Genomic DNA, 5,675 nt, shown 5'->3' with positions numbered 1-5,675 from the left:
GAGTCTGCAGATCCCACCTCCACTTCCGTTCCCTTTCCCCGCTGGCAAATGGAGCTGGTCCCCAGCTTCCCTTCGAGTGTCTTCTGACCAATGAAATCTGGGTGGAGTGAATTAGAAGCCAAGTTTAGGTGTGACCGTAGACCCACGCCTGCCTCAAAAATCCTCCTTTTTCCTGACTTCCCATCATTTGCATGACCAGAAGTCAGGCAATCCAGGATGACAAAGGAACAGAGCAAGCAGGTTGGCTGAATGACTGGTGAGGCTGCCTGATCTGTGCCAAACCGTAGCAGGCGTGACATCCGGTTACACTAGGGAGAGCTCTGACTTGGCTACTGCAGCGTTGCCTTTTCTTTCCTGACCAATTCTACCCCAATTTGATTCTGCAGATTTTACCCTCTGATATTTGACTGCAATAGTTGGTGTAGGGGGGGAATAGACACTGTTCTATTTCATGATGGCATTAGTTCTTAGTGGCACACGGAATTATCATATTGCCGTGTTATTTTATGGCAGGTACCACCTACAGATGGTTGATTACATTGTGTCTTATAAAATCTTACAGTAGATATTGCAGAGCAGTCTTTAATAGATCTGTCCTGCTTCTTCGTAGAGGACCAGCAAAGTACTTGGGTTTCCTTTAACCAACTTTGACCACTGGAAACAGTTGAAAGAAAGAAATCTGTGACAATGCGGGCAGGTTCCTTCGATAACAGGATTTCTTCACTCATTCAAGAAACTTTTATTGACTTTGAACCATACAGGCACCAAGACTCCAGGCGAGAGCAAGCAGACAATGGGCACACTTCCTGCCCTAAAAGAACCCCTCCTCCCCCCTATACCCTGGAGGTGGGGCGGGAGCTGACAGCCACTTCCAATTATGGTTATGGTGAAATAAAATAGCAGTGACAACTGTAGCTAGCTAATTCAGCAGAATGCCGAGAAGCAGTGCTGTAGCCAGCAGGGGTGGACACTGGGGACCGTGAGAGAAAGTCTCCTGGAGGTTGTATTTTCAGGGCTGATCGTCTTCAAGGATGAGTAAATTAACCAGGTATTTGAAGGTTTGGGAAAAGGGGGTATAAGTAGGCACACGGAGCTGATCAAAGCCCGGGATGTGTGGGGAGCCGTAAGTGGATGCTGCTGGATTACAACGTCCCTCTGAGGGAGAAGAGGTGCCCCTGGGAAGGAAACAAGGCCTGACTGGTGACAGGACGGGTTAGGAGCTTCCTAAATTTTATTTTGTAGAAGCAAAATGAAGTCACCAGAGGAAGGGTTTTCTAGGTTTTAGAGCAACCGTAAGGGACTGCATTTCTTTCTCTTTTTTTGGCTGCTCCCATGGCAAGCCGAAGTTCCCAAGCCAGGGATGGAACCCTCGCCACAGCTGTCACCCATCACAAAAGTGACCATGCCAGAGCCTTAACCCACAGAGCCAAGAGGGAACTCCTAAGATACTGCTGTTTTGTTTTTGTTTTTGTTTTTTTCCTTTTTTTTTATGGCCAAACCTGCAGCACATGGAGGTTCCCTGGCTAGGGGTCCAATCGGAGCTACCTACGCCTTAGCCACAGCAACACAGGATCTGAGCCACATCTGTGACCTACACCACAGCTCAGAGCAACGCCAGAGCCTTAACTCGCCGAGCAAGGCCAGGGATCCAACCCGCAACCTCATGGTTCCTAGTGGAATTCATTTCTGCTGCGCCAGGATGGGAACTCCAGATCCTGCATTTTTGATGGACTTCTCTGCCAGTGCTGAAGGCAAGGGTGAAGGAGGTCAAGCCCAGAGGGCAAGGGGTCAGGCTGGGAGGCCACCATCTAGGGCCTGGGGACTGGAGGACGGGCGGGTCTGAAAACCCCAGGGGAGGGAAAATGGCAGGAATTGCAGCTTGAAGGCTCTGGGAAAGGTTGAGTCCCTCTCAGATGTCTTCCTAGGAACCGCCGTTTCCTGGTTATGAAAGGAACACTAACCCACTGCAGAGAATCTGGACAATAATACAGGTAGAAAGAAGAAAATTAAAATCATTGCTAGGAGTAGTCACGACAAATACTGGGTGGTGTTGGCTTCAGACATTAGCAAGCACGGAGGGTGGAGTAGGGGTTCCAGGCTGGTTTGCAATAACCGGGGTTATAAACCTAAACCAGCAGGGACTGCCTGCTCCTCGGGGTGAGTTTTTTTAAGATGCTCTCCATGAGTCTTCATAACCTCCTGGCAGTTTGGGGACCATAGCCTGCATGCTTTTGGAAGAATATCATCTTTGGAAAATGATCTTTGATAATAAGCCAAGTAGAGGGACATTCTACGGGCTTTTACTCGATGGAGGGACAAGAGTCAGACGCCTTGGCTCTGTAGCTCTACCAGCCTGAGAATTACTGCTGACTGTTAATTCCTCCTTTTATTATATCGAAGACACAAGAAATTGTTAAGTGGCTTATCGTTTATAATTAGAAGCCATGATACAACTAGCTCTACCATCACCCAGGGGCTCTCTCCCCCACGTGGAATCACTCCTGTGACGGGGTCCGTGGGTGGCTGCGTTGTCCTCGTCTCTGGAAATGACTTCCCCATTTACAGACTGTTCAGCTTTAATGGGAAGAGTCCCTAAAGACCCAGCTCTGTTAATTAACTGCAAGGAAACCACCGAACAGTCAGAGGAGGCAGCAATGAGGTGAATCAGCAACTCACTTCATTGCCAAGATCCAGGACGAAAAGGGCTTTTTTTGAATGTTCTCTAATTGTCTCCATATAAATCTTGGGACGTTTTCTGACATGTGTATCATCAAATATAAAAACGAGTTGATGGCATTATAAATTGATGACTCCAGGGCTTGCTCCGTGCTTCAGTGGTTTCCCCAGTTCTGCCGTTTACAGCAACATGGATCTGAAGGGTATTCTGCTCAATGAAAGATGCCAGACAGAGACAGACAAGGGATGTATATTTCACTTATATGTGGAACCTAAAAAATAAAATGAACAAATACAACAGAACAGAAACAGACTCATCTATGCAGAGAAGAAACCAGTGGTTATCACGGGGGGAGGGGCAGGATGGGGAGGGGTTAATGGGTACCAACTACTAGGTATAAAATAAGTAAGATACAGCATATATTGCACAACACCGGGGACAGGGTCAATATTTTATACTAAATTAAAGTGGAGGGAGGTCCCATCATGGCTCAGTGCTAATGAACCCAACTAGTATCCATGAGGATGAGGTGTGACCCCTGGCCTCGCTCCGTGGGTTAAGGATCTGGCGTTGCCATGAGCTGTGGTATAGATTGCAGATGTGACTTGGATGCCAAGTTGCTGTGGCTGTGGTGTAGGCTGGCAGCTATAGTTCTGATGTGACCCCTAGCCTGGGAACTGTCATATGCTGCAGGTGCTGCCCTAATATAAATAAATAAACAAATAAATTCAAGTGTGGTACAATCTATAAAGATATTGAATTACAATGTTGTAGAACTGAGCCTAAAATAACAGTGTAAATCAACCATTCTTCAAAAAAAGGTACATGCATTTATTGGCTCCTAAGGGTATGTTACGATTTGAAAATAAATAATGTGAGCACGCTATATCAAAAAAGAAAAAAAGAAAAATGGCATTGCATTGCGGTTTAGGGAATGGCTGGTCCACGGGGTCCTGCTACAGAACTCAGGGAACTCTACCCAATATTCTGTGATCATCTATTTGGGAAAAGAATCTGAAAAAGAATGGACTGTGTCCACGTATAACTGAATCGCTTTATTGTACAGCAGAAATCATCACGACCTCGTAAATCAATGAGGCTTCCATAAAACGACAACGAATAAAGTAAACAAAAGCAAAAGAAAAGAAAAGAAATCTGAGAAAGTGGAAAAAGAAAAGAAAAATGCCATCTCCCGAAGCAATGCTGTCCTGTGAAACCCCTCGAATGCAAAGAAGGAGTGGTTCATGTAAAGGACTGAGAATGACGCCAAGAAGCCACAGGCTGAGAGAAAACTCTGGCTATTTAGACTGGTGTTGTGTGTGGTCTGATTCTTTGTCCTATGATATTTGATGGTGGTCAGATGAAGAAAACCAAACGTCGCTCAAAAAGGGACTTTGCGGGGTCCTTACCTTCTGGGCGCATCTAGGACATTTTTTTTTTTTCTTTGCACCCCTTATCCATCAGTGGTGAAAGACATCCAGCCTGGCAGAGGAATCACTGGGTGGAATCTCCCAGTGAGCTGCCTGCTCCGATCAGTGGGATACTAGAGAGGGAAAGAGACGGAATTGTTGCCAGAAGGAGGATGATTGGAGCTGAGATCATGCTGTTTTCTTCTCTTCAAGACGTCTCTTAAAGTCTTCTGTTTGGCTTCTTAGCAACCGAGAAACCGTCTCTCCCCATAGCTGGGCAATTTATTCTTCAGGTTGCACAAGAAACGAGGGACTTCAGTCTCCTCCAGTTTTCAAATCCATCAAAAATTATTGTACCAGAAAGAACAGAAAACTATGCCAAGTTTACTTTTAACCTGAGAACTCCAGCACCAGGAGAAACTATTTACACAGATGCTTAAATTTTTCTTAACTCCCTTTCTACAGCTCTGCAGACCCCAAGATTCTTTCAGCACCATAGTTTCATCCCTGGTAAGAGATGGAGAAGCAGCCTTTGGCTGTGCTGAGCAAGCTCTGTGCAGGTTTGTGGGTTATAGCACCTGCCCTCCATCGCTCCCACTCTGAGTGCAGCCCCCAAATAGACAGAACGAACTTTGGGTGCACATTGTTTTAAACTACGGAGGCTACCAGCCTCACTGGGTTACTTCCATCAAAGGATAAGAGAGAAGAAAATATGATGGGCTAAGATCCGCAGGTCTAACAAAAACAAAGTGGCTGCTTGACCCACTTTCCGAGTTAGATACCAATTTGAATATTGTTATCCATGGTGACAAATTCCAGTAAAAAGCTTTAAGAGGTTAAATACTGTAATTCTATGAGAGCTACGTGAAGACTTTCTCAAATCTGGACATCCAAAATAGGCTTTGACAAATAACCTCATCAAGTCATTATACCCAGCACAGGATTTCTGTAGTTGTTCAATGCAGAAAAGGATTGTATTCTTATAATTGTTTTTTCTGACTTCAGCTTTTCAAATAAAGTCTCCTGGAATGGCTTTGCTGCTTAGAATTTGATCTCTTTCTGCACCTGCATCAACAGACCTGCCCTTGTCTGTCCAGAGGCACCAAACAGGCATGATTAATTTTTTCAAGACTAGCACAGGTTAGAACTACATTACATTATATGACCTGGTAAACACAGAATTTTAAAGGATAATAACAACAGTAATAGTAAGGTTAAAGATACGACTATGAAGCCAGTGATATTCTGCCTCTAAAAATGTAAGCTGTTTAGGGAGCTCCCTGGCAGCTCAGCAGGTTAAGGGCCTGGCGTTGTCACGGCTGTAGCTCGGGTTACTGCTATGGTGCAGGTTCACCCCCCCACCCCTGGCCCTGGAAGTTCCATATGCTGTGAGTGTGGCCAAAAAAAAAATTTTTTTAACTAAGCTTTTTGATCAAAACCTGCCCATTTTGAACGTCCCATGTTACTGAGCACAGACAGGTCAGCGCTTGATGTTTGTTTCATTAACTGAAAGCACATATGACTGTCCCTAGATGTCGGCTCAGATCCAATTTTTATAGACTAAATAGTGAAGATTAAAGAAGCTGTAC

General features: G+C 45.2%; 1 long non-coding RNA gene across 2 annotated transcripts; it reads left to right on the top strand.

The window, feature by feature from the left end:
- Positions 1 to 933: 933 nt before the first annotated feature.
- LOC110257307 (uncharacterized) lies at positions 934 to 5,119 on the top strand. Of its 2 annotated transcripts, none has more exons than XR_014831625.1 (2): positions 934 to 1,048; positions 3,747 to 5,119. It is a non-coding gene; the product is annotated as an uncharacterized LOC110257307 (long non-coding RNA). The 2 variants fall into 2 exon arrangements; XR_014831624.1 differs by having other exon boundaries at positions 935 to 1,048; positions 3,744 to 5,119.
- Positions 5,120 to 5,675: the final 556 nt, after the last annotated feature.

The sequence above is a fragment of the Sus scrofa genome, chromosome 16 (genome assembly GCF_054392235.1).
Source record: "Sus scrofa isolate SSC_HxYL_T2T_F1_AM1 chromosome 16, Sscrofa_HxYL_maternal_Yorkshire_Landrace_v2.0, whole genome shotgun sequence".
In the NCBI taxonomy this organism is placed as follows: Eukaryota; Metazoa; Chordata; class Mammalia; order Artiodactyla; family Suidae; genus Sus; species Sus scrofa.
This window is presented reverse-complemented; position numbering and strand designations above follow the sequence as displayed.